The sequence below is a fragment of the Grus americana genome, chromosome 2 (genome assembly GCF_028858705.1).
Source record: "Grus americana isolate bGruAme1 chromosome 2, bGruAme1.mat, whole genome shotgun sequence".
In the NCBI taxonomy this organism is placed as follows: Eukaryota; Metazoa; Chordata; class Aves; order Gruiformes; family Gruidae; genus Grus; species Grus americana.
The window spans coordinates 144,211,419-144,226,407 of record NC_072853.1 but is presented as its reverse complement, the minus strand read 5'-3'; the positions used below and the strand labels follow the sequence as shown (position 1 = coordinate 144,226,407).

The window sequence follows — 14,989 nt, the reverse complement described above, 5'->3', positions numbered from 1 at the left end:
TCAGTTGTAGATCAAGCCATAGATTAATCTCAACACAAACCCAGTGGAACTGAACAAAAAAAATTTTTCACCATGTGTTCTAGCATTTAAAGTAAACCAACTGTGGTAGTAATGGTAGACTGATGAAATATGGTTTTTGCTATTACTAGTTAAGGGTAAAAGCAGAGGGTTTTATTTCTAGAGGAGCATGTTTATACTTTATGCAGTATGTTAATTATACTCCAAGAAAAGATCAGTTATATATCCATGTTGGATCAAATGGCTAGTCTAACAGTGGTTCATGTTTGCTTTTTCTGTACTTGCCAGTTAAGGAGGTTTTATTCTTAGTCATTGAATATGATTAAAGGGGAAGGTTCAGTCCTATCTCAATTATTTTCTGAAGGTGTCATTATTATTTTGCTGGAGTCCCTTATGTAAAAAATATTTTCTAAATGTGTGACACTGTATTGCAATGTAAGTGATGTGAAGTGGGCTGTTTCATACTGTATACAAACTTGATTTGCATAGTTTTGTCTCAGAAAGAAGAGATGCTTTTTTTTGGTCAAGAACAACCTTGAATGTTTCTCTTAGAATAATTATTTCAGCTGCAGGCATTTTTTATGGAAGTTTTTCTTTGCTTATACTGTCATACCTATTAATGAATTGCAAACCTTCAGTGCATTTGCCATTGTCTAATGCATAGAAGTAATCCAAACATTTGTCTTTGCTCTCATGTTGTACAAAGAATGAAAGTCCAGAAACTCTTAGGGATGTGTGATTTTTTTTTAAAGTATATTTTAAATTAGGATATTAGTGATATTTTTCAGTGATGTTTTTTCATCTACGTACATATGTGAAAGTTGTTGCTTCCACCAGCTTTCTTCCTCCAACTGTTTTTTCTCCCCAAATGTAAAACCAGCAGCATTGTTTGTTGTGTTACTACTGTCTCTGGAGTTCTCCCATTTTAGTTAGACCTTAAGAAATCAAGAATGTTTTGGACATTTTTTATGGATAAATAATGTTCCCTATGGTAATATTTAGTTAAACACAGATCCCAAATCAACTATGGGGGTGGGGTGAGTGGGAAATAACATCTAATGTGGACAATGTGCCCAAACGTTAAGAATGCAGATGGGAAACGTAAGAAGTACAGAGTTTCATAGGCGGTTAGTGCCGAGTGCTCTATAAAGATTACGATCTTCTCTGTGTGGATCAATTTTGCAGCGAGGCTGAGGTCTGCCACAGCAGGAGATAAGGGCTTACCTGAGGAGTGAATGTTTGCCGTAGTCTCCTTCATGTCTCCGACTCTAGATAGAAAGACATTTCAAAAAGTTGGAGTTGAGCAGGCAAAAAATCATCAATATGTTACATCTAGTGTAAGGAGGTTAGCCAGCCTTTGAAGTCCTATAGCAAAAATGGTCACCTAACTATCTCTTTTTAGCTATTTTCCTGCATAAATCTTAAACAAAACCAAACAAAAAAATCCCTAAACCCAAACACACACACACACAGTTTTTAACGTTTTTTCCCCTCACACCGTAAGCTCAGGTGGGCTATTTAAAAAGCTGACCTATGAGTAGGTACTCAGTCTCAGGCAGGCAGTTCTTATTTCTCCCAGAGACCCCACAGAGGAGCAAATGGAGAGTGCTTTTACAAGGGTCTGCGACTCGGCTGCGGTACAAAGACATTAAGAGCATGCCCACTCCATCCCAAGGAGTAGCTGCCGTGGGCACCGCAGCGTGAGTCGCGCGGCTCCGCTGGGCTCTCCACCCGCTGAGGTAAGAGATTAGTTCGTGCTTCAAGGGAAATCCTGGCACGGTGCTGGCCACCACTGAGGGGGCTGTCCCATGCAGGTTTGGTACGCTGGCCTGGCATGACCTGCCTGGTTAGTAGGAATTTGCTGGGGTGAGAGCTTGTGTGAACGCTCAGCCTGGGTGAGGTGAGCCTTCGGGGTGAAATATTTGCTGACTTCTCTGTAAATGTGAGAGTAGATGTGCCACTTAAAGCTCAACGGAGCTGTCAAGGAGATCCAGACAGCTTTGTTGAGGTTATTTCCCTTTGAACTCCTGGCAAGGCAAAAGTATTCAGCTGTCAGGCGGTGCTATACATGATTTGTAATTCAGGTTTGATAATACCAGTGTGAAAATTTTCCTCAATGTTTCAGGTACTGATACAATGATAATTACAGCTTACAAACCCTGTTGAAATGAAGGAGAGTATCCTAGCAAATATTAATTGAAACAACAGAGAGACTGTGATACCAGTGCCCCGAAGGTTGTTTCTGAATGAAAGAAAAATGTAGCTGGTGTTCTTAACTTGGAAAGAACAGGTTAAATATTATGTTTTCTGAGCTTGAGTGCCCTTAGATAGGTGTGTACTGGCTTCCAACATATTCGATTAGGTTTTTCTTTCGGTACCATGGCAGGAAGGTACGTGAATGGAAAGTGGGGTAGTTAAGGAGCAGACTCTTAATGTCTTTACTGTTTTTAATCCTGCTATCACAACGTTGATGTCAGGACAACTTCTCCCAGCAGCAGCTCCATCAGTCACGAAGTGCTTCTTCCATGTACATGACGACTTCTGGGTTTTGGTATAGTTTAGTAAATACCTTTCCATGACTACTTTTTGCTTTTGAGATAAGTTTATTGTATATTGTCAGAATAATTGATTATGTGCATCTTTTTTCACGCATGGCATATTTTTCACTGATATCTTCCCTTCCACTCCCTGATGTAAGCCTATGTATAATACTGGACGTAACAATTTAGCAAAAAGCAAGTGGTGAAATAGCAATTTAGCATAGTGCTGGATGTTGAATTCAGGGGGGTGATTTTGTATTATAATATTTTTGAATCAACAGCATAAACAGAGCATTTTACCTTTGTAAAGTAAATTTTGGGCTTTTCCCTCTATTGCTGGTGAACTGAAGTAGTATTGCGATCTTACTCTTTTGTTTATCATATTTCTGAGTGGATGGGCTTTCTCTGAAGTTCCTATATCAGTTCTGGACTGGCCCACAGAGAATGTAAAAGCAGGCAGTTTTATCTGTTAATTGTCGTACTTTATGATGGTGTGCTAGTCAGAAATGGTGTAAAAAATGTGGGTGGGGATTTTTGTTATGTTTTGCAAAAAATTTTAGAATTTATTATTAGAATTTGGGTAAGTTAGTGCTACAGTAGAACTTCCTTTCTTATCCTGCTGACTAGATCTGTTGCAGCTTCTGATTGAAAAAAATCTGTGATAAAGTTCAGCTAGACTTTATAGAAATGTAATCTAAGGTAGTAGCAAACATTGTATCAGCAAGCTTTTGACCCAGCCTGTATCATTCTGTCCTGGAAAGTGTCTCAGATTCATGTTAGTTATGTTTCAGTTTTGCTGTGTAGGATGCTTGTAATTTAATACTAAATTGTATACAATTTATCTGAAGAGGAAAATACCAAATGTTGCTGAATGAGCAGTGAGGAAATAAAACCATTAGAAAAAAGCATAATGCCTGTTTATATATTGTGAAAGCTCAGCTTCATTTAATTCATTTCTGATGCTTTTCAGTCTACAGGCTTAGTATGTTTGAATATGTCCTCTCCTAGTTTATTAAATCTTTGTGTAAGTGCAAAGAAAATGTATTTAAACCTGTAGTGACTATGTGTAAATTATGCTTGCCCAGACTTCCCTGTAAATAGTGGGGGTTTTTTAATGAACAAATGGGTTCCATTGTTAAATATCACCTGTAGAAATGTTATTTTAATGTCATGCTGAAGAGTTGTCTTGGAAAGTTCTACAGCTTAGTGATGGGGGTGGTTGGTTTTTCTGCTGCCCAGGAAAGCGGTGAAACCACCAGTCGTAACTTTCAAGTTGGCAAGGAATTCCCTGTAATTGGCAAAGTAGTTCAGATATACATAAAATTATATAATTATAAAATGTGATTATACTGCTGGTAGACAGCTGTGCAGGAAAAGCCATGAAAAATACCTGCAGTCAGTCACAGTTTTGTGAAATATTTTCATAAGAAACTTAATGTGTTGTAAGGACGGAGGACTCACTGATGTTCTAACTTTAATAATAGATGTGATTTTTGACCAATTTGATTCTTGGGATTTGTCGTTCATTGAAAGTGTTTCAAGATGAACTCACAGCTTTGGAGGTGCAAATTGCCACCAACTGCAGAAGGCTTGGCTGTTTTGTACTGTTACAGCTTTGTCTTTAGAATTGGTTTGAGCACAGTCATAAATCTACTGCAGCACATGTTTTTGCTGGAGCACATCAAAGCAGCAACAGTGATTTTCACTTCTCTGTTGAAATACCTAGTTTTTTTGAAAATTAGGCATTATCTCTATGCTCTTCAGAGAATTCTTGTAAAATTATAGTTGTCCTTTGTATGATGAGCTCTTCTACTATCAGTTTGAAACCTCTCCATTTTAAGTTTTATGCATCTCTGCAAGAAAAGATATACTGGAGTGTTCTTCATATTCTGAATAATTTTGGTTACTACAATTTTTATTATGCCCCCTGACAAAATCCTGAATTATGGGACATCGTATGTTTGTAGAGGATCTGCCACTTTCTTCCAGCGTAGCACATTATCTACTGAGAAGCAAGTTTCATTATGCTTCCTTACACCTTTTTGCTTTGAAAGCTATTGTGCTACTGCATGTCTGACAAACCTGCAGTAGCTGCTAGAAAATTCCTTTAAGACTTTTCTTTCAAGTTTTGTAGAATTCTGTAATGATGTCATTTATCTGAGAAAAAAAAAAAAAAAGAAAAGAAAAAAGAACAAGTTAAAAAGAAGTCAGGTGTATATGAGATCCAAACACAGATGAGGACTCTTTTCATTTAATTGTCTGTGAAGCCGGACTTGTCATCCTTGTCTGAACTCTCAAACTTCCGCGAAAGAAAACAATGGCAGAAAGGTCATGGATGGCCGTTACTAAGATTTCTTGGGGTCTGAGTTGGAATATAGGTGATTCAAATGTCTGAAGAGTACTTGCACAATACTGACAAAGTTGAAGCTCTTTTTCTGTCTATACCTTTATACTGTGCTGATTTGATAGAGGATACCTTGTCAAATTCAGTGGTTTGGAAGATAATATGTAAGGGAGCAGATCTAGAATCTCTCAGAGAGTTTGTCTTTCCTTGTGACATTGATCTGCCTTGGAAGCTGCATTTCTCAAGCTGTAGGGTTGTTGACCTCAGGTACGAAGTACCTAAGAGCAGGAGAGATTCCTTTCTTGGTACTAGAATGAAACTTTGAAGTGCATTAGCAGAATGAGATAAAGTACTCTCATTACCTAGTTTTTTCTCTAGCTTTTGCTAAAGATAGTAAGAAAGAAACTTTGGAAGAGGAGGAAGGAAAGGAAAGAAGAACAAATGCAGAAAAGAGGGAAGGGAATGAAGTGAGTAAATTTTTGTGGGGTTTTTTTTTTTTTTTTCCTTAATGAAAGAATTGGTCTGAATGAAGGAAGAAGAGCCAAACTAATTTACCATTCTAGTCTTGAATTATATCTTGGGAAGCACTTTTTAAGAGTCTGCTGAAGGTAGTGTGAGACTCCCATTGATTTGTAAAGATGGTACAGCATGCTGCTTCAGTGCAATGAAGGTTGTTGTCATACCTGACAGGAAATGGTTGTAAAACCTTTCTATCTGAAAATGCATGTATTTTGCACAGATGATTGTGTAACCTGTCCCCTTCCTCTTTCCATTTTATAAGTGCTCTTCAGCGTCCATGTGCAGGTTGGTCTTGAGTTCTTAAAGTATCATTGTCTGATTTTTCTGTCTGAAACAAACTCACTGGTTCATTGTAATTAGAAATGAAGCTTTTATCTCATCATATCTCACTGCTTTCATCTGACTTCAGGCTCACCAGATGATAGAATAATTTAGTCAACTTCTTAATTGAGTAGTTGGGCTTAAGTCTTAAACTCTCAGTTGCAGTTGACCAGTTCTGACGAATAGCAGTATTTCTGTTGCAGTCTCTGCTTGTAGAAGAACAATTCTTGGTTTTGTTTTGCAACAGAATTGCTTGGTGATACCTGTAAAAGGATCAAGAGGCTTGTTAAGATAAGCAACAGAGCCTAAAGGAACTAGGTAGAACCTATTTTCAAGTCATGGAGTTGTTTACCATTTATGTTCTTAAAAACCTTACCGACAGCCTCAGAATTTAGCAGGAATAGGCATTTTGCTGTCAAGTCTCTCAAGATTTCTCACACTTGAACATGGCAGTGGGAAGACTTAATGCATTTATGGATACGCCTTTGATAACTTCATGATTGGGGGGAGTGTTGGAGGATAGAATAAAATTATAAACCTGTAAACTCAGAAAGACTTAATATAATGTTCGTACAAAACAGCTAATAATGCACTTATGGAAAGAAAACTGCATAAACTTGCACTGGCACATGTAGCCATCTGTTGGAGCAGGAGGCTGATATGGGAAAGGCATTGAAAATATTTTTTTAATCTTTATTTTTAAATGTTGTTCATATGGTTACAGAGGAGGATAGACAACAGATACAAATGGGTAACTAAGTAAAAGAGTATAGAAACCACCTGTCACAATTTCATGGGAGAGTGTTTATGTTCAGACACTTTCTCCACCACTCTGCTGGTTACCAAGGAGTCGCTGGCTCGTGCCCGATACTGGAAGCCGCCTCTCCCACGCCGACACCTCTGCTGATCCTCTCCGCTGTCCTCCTGCTTGGTTTACTGGAGGAACGACCCTCCCGCTTCTGGATGCAGCAAGTCTGGAACCAGGTTAATGGAAGCAGCAGCCTGGTTGTAATTGCAGGAAAAGCTTGAATGCCGTATTGTACACCACTTTGTGGCAAACCTGAGCATCGCGCAAGTAAAAGGAAGAATTTATTTGCTAGGCTTTAATACTAGCACAGTTGTATTTTGTGGCATAAGTACAGAAATAGAGCTCCTTTGAGTTTCTGTCTCTTTTCATGTACATTACAGGCTGTCAGGACTTCTGCACGACCTTCAGCTGAGACCCTGTCCTTAGGTGACTCCTCCTGAGGACTGTTATCGCAGAACAGGATTTTGTTTTGAGGACATATTGTAGGCTTTTATATACCTAAGGTCTATGCAAGTTCTCCATAAAATCAGACCATTTTTCCCTGCGAGGAGAGGAACACCACTTTTAATGGACTGAAAACTCACTTTTCTGAAGTTAAACTGTGCTATAAACAGGAAAAAATATTAATTTTAGAAGTGCTCAGCTCCATCTTGCCATGTCCAAGGGACATACGATCATGTGCAGTAATTCCTGACTCCTAGGATTGTGCTTGATTCAGTAATTATGCTAATTTTAGGTATTAATTTAACAGAATAAATATGTGCTATATTGTAGGTTTGGTGGGACAGCGGGGAGGAACGAGTTGTGTAAGCACTTCCCATAATAACTTTCAGCATAAAACTTTATTTTTCTTTGATTCAGATGTTTAAACTTCTTTTCAGATTTGTATGATCTTGGGTTTCCTACTCCAGGTCTGATCAGTTGGCCTTTCTGTGAGAGTGACTTGTTTCTCACTTGGCAATTCAGCACAGGCATTTAATCTGCTCATTGAGTTCAGTGTTTCAGACAAACACAGAGAATTAATGTCAGAGCTTCCAGTTCAAAAATTCTTCCATCTGGCACTTCAGTGACCTTTTTATATTTGCTTTCTTCCATATGACAAAGACAGTTGGTTTAACATCAGCTTCGACTTCAGAAATAAAACAGCCATTTTTGGAGAGTGCCTTTGAGATGGGCTGTGGGAGATGTGCGAGTAAGTTTATGCTAGGTACAACAAGGAGCATACCCTATCCCCAGGTACCATTTTCAGTCTCTGAGCTGTTTTCAGTTGCATTTGCTAGTTCATAGCTGGTAATCTCTGCGTCCATATAAAGTTAAACAAATACTACCTGAGAATATGAGTTACGGTTCCAGGGCAGAGTTGAGCCTGTTACGCCCAGAGGTTACCAAAGAGAAACAACAGGCCATCAGGGCGGGAAATGAAATGCCTATGCTACAGTCATTTTTTCCTCCCATCTTCCTTCCTTCCTTGTGTGACCGTTACTCCATTTCTTGTCCTTTGTTTTTTCCCTCCCTTTATTTTTCTATCTTACACAAGTTCTCACGCTGCTCTTTTTAGCTGTGCCCATCAAATGTTCAAACCGAAGAGCTGGTGCCGATGATTACCGGGAAAGGCGAGTGTTGAAGGACCTCTTTCAAATTTGGGTCTGATTGCACTGGTAGTTCCAGTATGAATTCGCTGGTGATGTCGTGCAGCATTACGTGCTCTACTTCCCCTTTCACAATTTTATTCACTCCCTTATCTCATCACTTGTTCTTCCTTGATCTTTTCCCATATCGTAGCTTTCTCAATAATTGAACTCTTTTCTAGACCTGTTCGTGTTTCTGCTTGTGGGTGCAGCAGTCTTTGCTGAACCTCTCTTCTCAGGGGCGATGGAGAGTCCTACCAGCTGTGCTGAGAAGAAGTGGACAAGACCTGTGGTTAGAACAAGAACCATCCTACTGCTTTGCTCTCCAACAAGAATGATTCTCCAGATAGTTGCATTTTTTTATTTTAAACAAAGCTGCTTATAATACTCCAGAACATTCCCAAATTGTGTTTTATAAGTAGCAAATGTCAAATTCCAGTGCTGCCAGAATCTGCAGATGACTTGTGTAGTTCTCAATTGCTATGGTATCGAAGCACGATAGAAAATAACATGCTTATAAAAGATAATGAAAACTTGTATCCAGATAGGATTTTTTCAGTGAAAATTAATGCTGGCCTTATGCTCTCAGCAATTCAGCTGTTGGGTTAGTAGTCACTTGGCTATTTATGTTTTTTTTCTTGATACATGTCAGCTAAATGCAAGTGCTAAGTCTTGTTCTCTGTAATAATGAGATTATTGTGCTACCTTCCAGAGGGCTTTGGCTCTCCAAATGATAATCTATATCTTTATAACATTTCACTTAAAAAAGACCAAGTGCTTTACAAAATTAATTAGTGCTCCCAGTTTCTCCTTGTGATAGGGGCAGGATTGTATTATGAATGGACAAATGGAATCATGGAGAGGTTAAGTGACTTCCTTGCCTCAAGTCACTCAGTAATTTATTTATTTTTGCCTCCCGAGTCTTAGATCTCGGGTTTCCCTGTATTGGATCCTTTCATACTACTTCTCTTGGAACGGTACAAATAGGAAAATTCAGATGTTTTCTTATGATTTTTTCAGTAAGAATTTTGAATGTTCGCTCTGGTATTTACCCAACCGACCACTTTTTCCCAGGACGCATACAGTGGCAATGACGATAGAGAATAGGAGGTGGATGGCAGTTTTTTAGCATTTTACATAAGTCCACAGGTAGTAGATGACCATAGTAAACATTTGTAGAATGTTACCTGTAGGAATTAAAAAACAGGTATAATGCATCTTCCTTAAAGATGTGATGAGCTTCAGAGTAGTATGTCTTTACACTATACAAACATTTTTAGATTTTTTTTTTCTTCTGTGTGGTAGGATGTCTGATGTGTCATGCCAAAGTTGATTGTTCTTTGTTACTGAGGATATCTTTATTCATATGAATAAATTCCACTGACATGGGACAGCCTATCTTTTACTAAGTACCCTAACAGGTGATTAATTTAGGGGACATTCATGAGTGTTTTAAAATTCATGAACCATAAGGACTATAAATTACTCACGTTTTAACTGATAGCTCTCACTCTTTAAATGCTACATTACTTCAAGCAGTAAATGCATTAATCCACCAACCTTTAATTCTAAGAATCCTCTTTGTTTGGGACCTCTTAATTCTGCTGACAGCAATGAAGTGAAAAAAATCTTGCATTGAAACTGTATCACAATAACTAAATCTGATATAAACAATATTTGTTTCTCAATAATTGCAAATGCAGATAAAGGAATATTGCTTGAAATGATACAAGGTAATTCAAATAGACATATTTATTTAGAAATGGTTCCATGAATGGTTATATTGATTTTTATTTATTTAACGGGGCTTGTTATGGACTTTATGCATGGAACAAAAATACACTTCTTGTGATATCAGTCTCTTAACGTCAGCATTATTTTTTTATGTGAAAAATTTGGCTATTTGCAGACTTATATCTTGAGATACGATAAATATTGTGATGTTAGGGTGGGGGCTGTAGGAAACTGTAGCCCAGTGATCCCTACTGATGTAATGATGACTAAGTCTGTTTATCCTGGAGCAGCCTGGGGATCTTCTCAAATTAATTGTGAGAATGAGTAAGATGAGAGGGGAAAAAAGACTGTCCAAGCTGTTTTGTTGTCTGTCATGCATTGTCTTCTGATTCTGATCAGCAACTAAGAAAGTTGCAAAGTAGAATCTGTGTTATGCTTTTCTGTGGTTCTAAAATTAGGAATTTTGAAGTGCCCTTTCTTTAATGTTCTGGGGGTGTGATAATGGATCTTTTTTACTTTAAACAAATAAAAACACACAGAGAAACACTAACTTTTAATACCAGACCACACTAACTTTTGTGGGCCTGCTTTTTCTTTTGCTTTACATTGCCAGAATTTGTTATAGCTCAAGTAATACTGGAATTGACATGAATGTTCTTACCTGCTAGATAAATCTTCCTTTTGCTCTTTCTTTCAGAAGTAGGGAAGAGCTCTTTGGGCAACTGCAAGGCGGGTCTTTGTGCTATAGGTTTTAAGTGGCAAAATTACTTTTGTCTCATCATCTCTCTTTTTGTCTTACCTTTTTAGTTGATACCGTGTAGATAACTGTGGACAAATTAAAAAGTGGATGTATTTCAGTCATCAGCGTGTGGAGAATGTATGAGATACTAGCGGCCGGTCTGCTGACTACTTGGGGTGTTGACTTACTGTTTGGCAGCAGAGTGAGAAACAACTTAGGGAAATACAGTTGTGTATTTAACGTTATTGATCCTTACATGAGAAGTGTAATGGGCAGGATGCTCATGGAGAGGTGCTTCTGTTGAACCGCACCTGGGCTGAGAGGCATCTTTTCTCCAAGGCTGGGGTCAGGGGCTCTCAACTATTAATGCTGCTACCTGACTGGGTAGGAACAGTTGTTGCTATCGTCAGACTAAATCTTTTCCCACAAAGACGCCGAGTCCCTGGACAGTTTCCGAGTGCTGCTTTGGAAGTGCTTTTCCAAACAGTAACTTCAAACACAAAAAATGAGTTTCTGTAGGACCACTCTGTTCTCTGTGGAGAAGAACAAGACTCCTTCCACAGGGAGATTGAACGTTGGAGTCTAGTTTAGGTTTTCTAGGACTTCTGTTGTGGAACCAAAGCAGAGACTAAGTGGATGAATGTACTACATGTAAAGTTCGTTGGTGTGAATACCATATATACCATTAACTTTGGGATTTTTTTTATCTTTTTTCCATGTAGGGAAAATAATACATTTTTTTTTATTGTCTGCCCCTTGTCCCTGCCCCTATGTCTCTGTTTTTGCCAACATCTATTTTTCAGCATGCTTCTCTGAGATACTGCAGTTTGGATTCCTGTCGGGTGGGAACTTAGGTGGCAGAAGGCAGCCATACCCTCCCTTACATTTCATTCTGGGACCACCTAATGTGCCCAAGTCAGAGGTGGTGAATCAGCCAGTGACTTTCTTGAGCTTTTATTGGCTGATGGAAGGTTGGGAAGGAAGGGAGTATCTGCTCTAAGAATCCTTACGTGACAGAGTTTTTTGGCGTATTGCCTGTCACGCTTGTAATAATCTGTAGTTGTTAAACGTGGTAAGTTGATTGGCCTATTTTTAAATCCTGTTTCCTATAAAAAAGAGAGAAAGCATCAACGAAGATCCCATTCCTCCGCTCCCCATAGTTATGAGATCTGCTGGCAGAAATACCTCTTCTGAAAGTGATAAATGTGATTTCATTGCACCACTTTTAAAAGCCCAATAGTTTCTGGAGTAGTTTATACTCCTGAAAGCTATGCTTTGAATGTAGTTTGTGGTGGGAAAAGTACCAAATCATGTTAGTAACCTCTGAAGAGGAAAGAATCGCTGAAAGTGTTGACATACCTTAATGTTTACTTGTATGATGACTTAAGGTAAAGAGGCAGTGATTAAAACCGCTTAATGGCTCATGCTAGGTAGAAGTTTCTTTAAATGGGTATCACATTCATACTGAAAAGTTCTTGCCTCCTCTTTATTTTGATTGCATTTTATAAAGCATAATTGTCATCTCATGTGTGAAACCCCAGGATATCACCTGTATTGTCTCTACATACACTTGGGGTAAGTACTTGTAATAGTTAAGGTGCCATTAATCACATCTTCATATAGCACCGATTTTAGATTGTGGTGGCATTTACAGCATCTCAGTCAGTGTCTGGGCTCCACTGTTTTAAGTACAGCATTAACACAGATTTATAGAGCAGGGGCAAGAAGGGGTGATGAATCATATAGATTGACTTCCTGTATGTCATGAGCTCTTACACTTGTTTAACTTTGTTTTTTATTCTGGTAACTGTAGCTAAAGCAGATACTCAACAAAATCATCCAGTCTTGAGGCTGCACTGGCAAGAGGTAGTTTCCACTACTTTCTGGATGACTTTTTCATCTTTATTGGAGTGCACGAGGGTTGTTCTGCATGTAGGATTACTAAAAGATTAGTCCCCATGTTGAAGAGCCTATGGCTTACATAGATAAAACAGGTAAAATGTGTGAAAAGAAAGGTCCTGCCTTACAGATGGCAAAATGGACTCGGAAGGAAATTCCGATTAGCCCAGAGGATCACATGGGAGCATCCAAAAGAGCCTGAAAATGAGCTTGTGTCCTTTGTGACAAATACTCTGGTTTAACTGGAAAATGGTTCTTACTCTCTTATGCAAAAGGAAAGCTAGAAATAAGAGAGTGGGTTAGGTTTCTCCTGACTGCCAGCAAGGAACTACCAAGTGGTAGGCAGTGGTTTACAGGTCTAAGAGCTGCTGGTGCTAAGTATTTGTATATATCATTTTAGAGGCTGAAATTTATAAGAATCACTTCTGTTATGCAATACAAGAGAAGAATGATACTTAAAAGGCTGAATTAGTGCAGTAGAAAAATTCAGACCTGTGCTGTTCCTAAAATCGATCTGGTCATGCTGGTGAAATCTAAGATCATTTGTATGTGCAGAAGACCTCCAAAATATGTTATGCATCAGTCTTGCTCAGTGCACTGTTGCTTTTTTGCATGGTGAGTCACTATAGAATAAATCCTACCATTAGCTGGAGCACAGGAGTGGCAGGTCAGCACACTCGCTGCCCAGGGGCAAAAGCAAGGTTATTGTGGTAGCTTAGCTCTTGGTGATGGAGGGAAACCTGAAATTACCAGTGAGTTTACTGCAACCTTAAGCTGTGTAATTTTGAAGTTATAGCCAGTGCTCAGTACTGACACTTTAGACCTTCTCCTTTCAGATTTCACAGAGCAGAGTTTCAGTGCAAAGTTGGACTTGACCTACCAATGACAGAATGTAGAACAACTGCTTAAATATTGTTTCTCTTCAGAGTAGGGTAGACGGATTGGAAATGTGTACTCTTCAACAACGGTGTAAGCTCAGCTCTGCTGGCTTCACAGCGCGCTGTGGTCAGCAATCACTTGGAGACAATGTTTTATTACTGCTAGGGAACTATCGATATAGGTGAGAGAGAAGTGATGAATGAAACCCCTTGCCAGCGCTGGCAGGAGAAGTGCTGCAGGCAGAGCAGCGTGGGGAGCGGTCTCTGCTCTTGCACTTCTCTGTAGCCTTCAGCCTTTTCCACTGGTGATGCTGGTGTTCAGCCTGTGCATCCACTGAGGTGTTTGACTTGTGAGCGGGGGGCTGGTTGGTGTACGTCTTGGTTTTAGTCGTTTGCAGGTTTGAAGTTGGCTATTAGAAGATGATTGTAGGGATTTTGATCCTACTCCAGATTCAGTCAAGTGACCTGAAGATGAAAGTGTCTCCCTTCAGTATCTAATTCCAAACTATTACTGCTTCCAGTAGAGACGGTCAATAGTAACAGATGTCTTGCATTCTTCTATTTTTTAATGCAATGCTTGCTTAGAGCTAGACATGGAGATTTTCCAGTGGAAAAAGAAACTAGAGGTAGCACTCGTGGCATTATTATCTGTAGTGTGTTTATAGTTGTGGTTTCCAAACATTTTAACCGGCTACAGGTTGCCTTTGGTAATTTGAAAGGAAGACAAGTGCAGCTTTTGAACCTTTCCTCCCTATCTCCTGCCCCTGTTTTCTAGATCATAGGATTTCATAAGCTGAGAAATACTGATTTATTTGCATCCATGTTGATTAAGCAAAATGGAAGCGCTGCTATTTTAATAGTAATTTCAGTTTACATTATGTTAAGACATCTTTCTTGGTAACAAGCATTGCAGGAACACAGATCTGGAGAGGATAGTGGGAAGTATGTGGGCGCATGTCTGTGCATATAAGTTGTTATAGGGAAAAGAGCCAATTAATTTTACAAGAAGGCTAATTAAAAATTCTTTGTGCAGCGGCTCTTTATCTTTTCTCTCTGAAGTAATATATCTTTTCTCTCTGAAGTAATAGACCAAAATTACATAATTGCCTTAATTTTGGCCTGAGAGGGAATTATCATTCAGAATGAAGGGGGGCTGTTCCTTTTCTCAGTTAAAACTTGGTTAAGTTTTAGTCTTGGAGAAACAGCTTTAATGAGAAGAAATGCGAACCCTTGTAAAGCCTGGTTTGTAATGCTAGTAATGTCCTTCATTAGAGTTGACCTGGTGTATGATCGTTTGACCAGATGGCACTGTGCAGGAAATGTACTTTAAATTTTTAATGAACAAAAAAAATCTTTGATCTACTGTTACAGTGGATCATCAAAACCACCAAACACAAAACCCACAAACTATAGTCACCCAGTATTTCTATAAACAATTAAAATAAGTTGGATTTCAAGGCACAGAATTCCTCTGGGGAAATGGCAAAGAATAATTTGTTGGAGAAGTTCGTATTGGAGATACTTTGGGTTATGGGGGAAGAGTCCTGATTAAATGGTAATG

The 14,989-nt window shown here is 38.8% G+C and overlaps 1 protein-coding gene across 6 annotated transcripts in view; it reads left to right on the top strand.

Annotated features, from left to right (window-relative positions):
• Positions 1 to 14,989, top strand: part of CDK14 (cyclin dependent kinase 14) — a 322,044-nt gene that overhangs the window by 66,983 nt on the left and 240,072 nt on the right. Inside the window, exon 1 of one of the 6 annotated variants that reach the window (XM_054815559.1) lies at positions 1,678 to 1,757. The exons of the other annotated variants lie outside the window; for them this stretch is intronic. The gene's annotated coding sequence lies outside the window, so the exon portion shown is untranslated. Of the gene's footprint in view, positions 1 to 1,677; positions 1,758 to 14,989 lie in introns of those variants that run through there. 6 annotated transcript variants of the gene reach the window in all.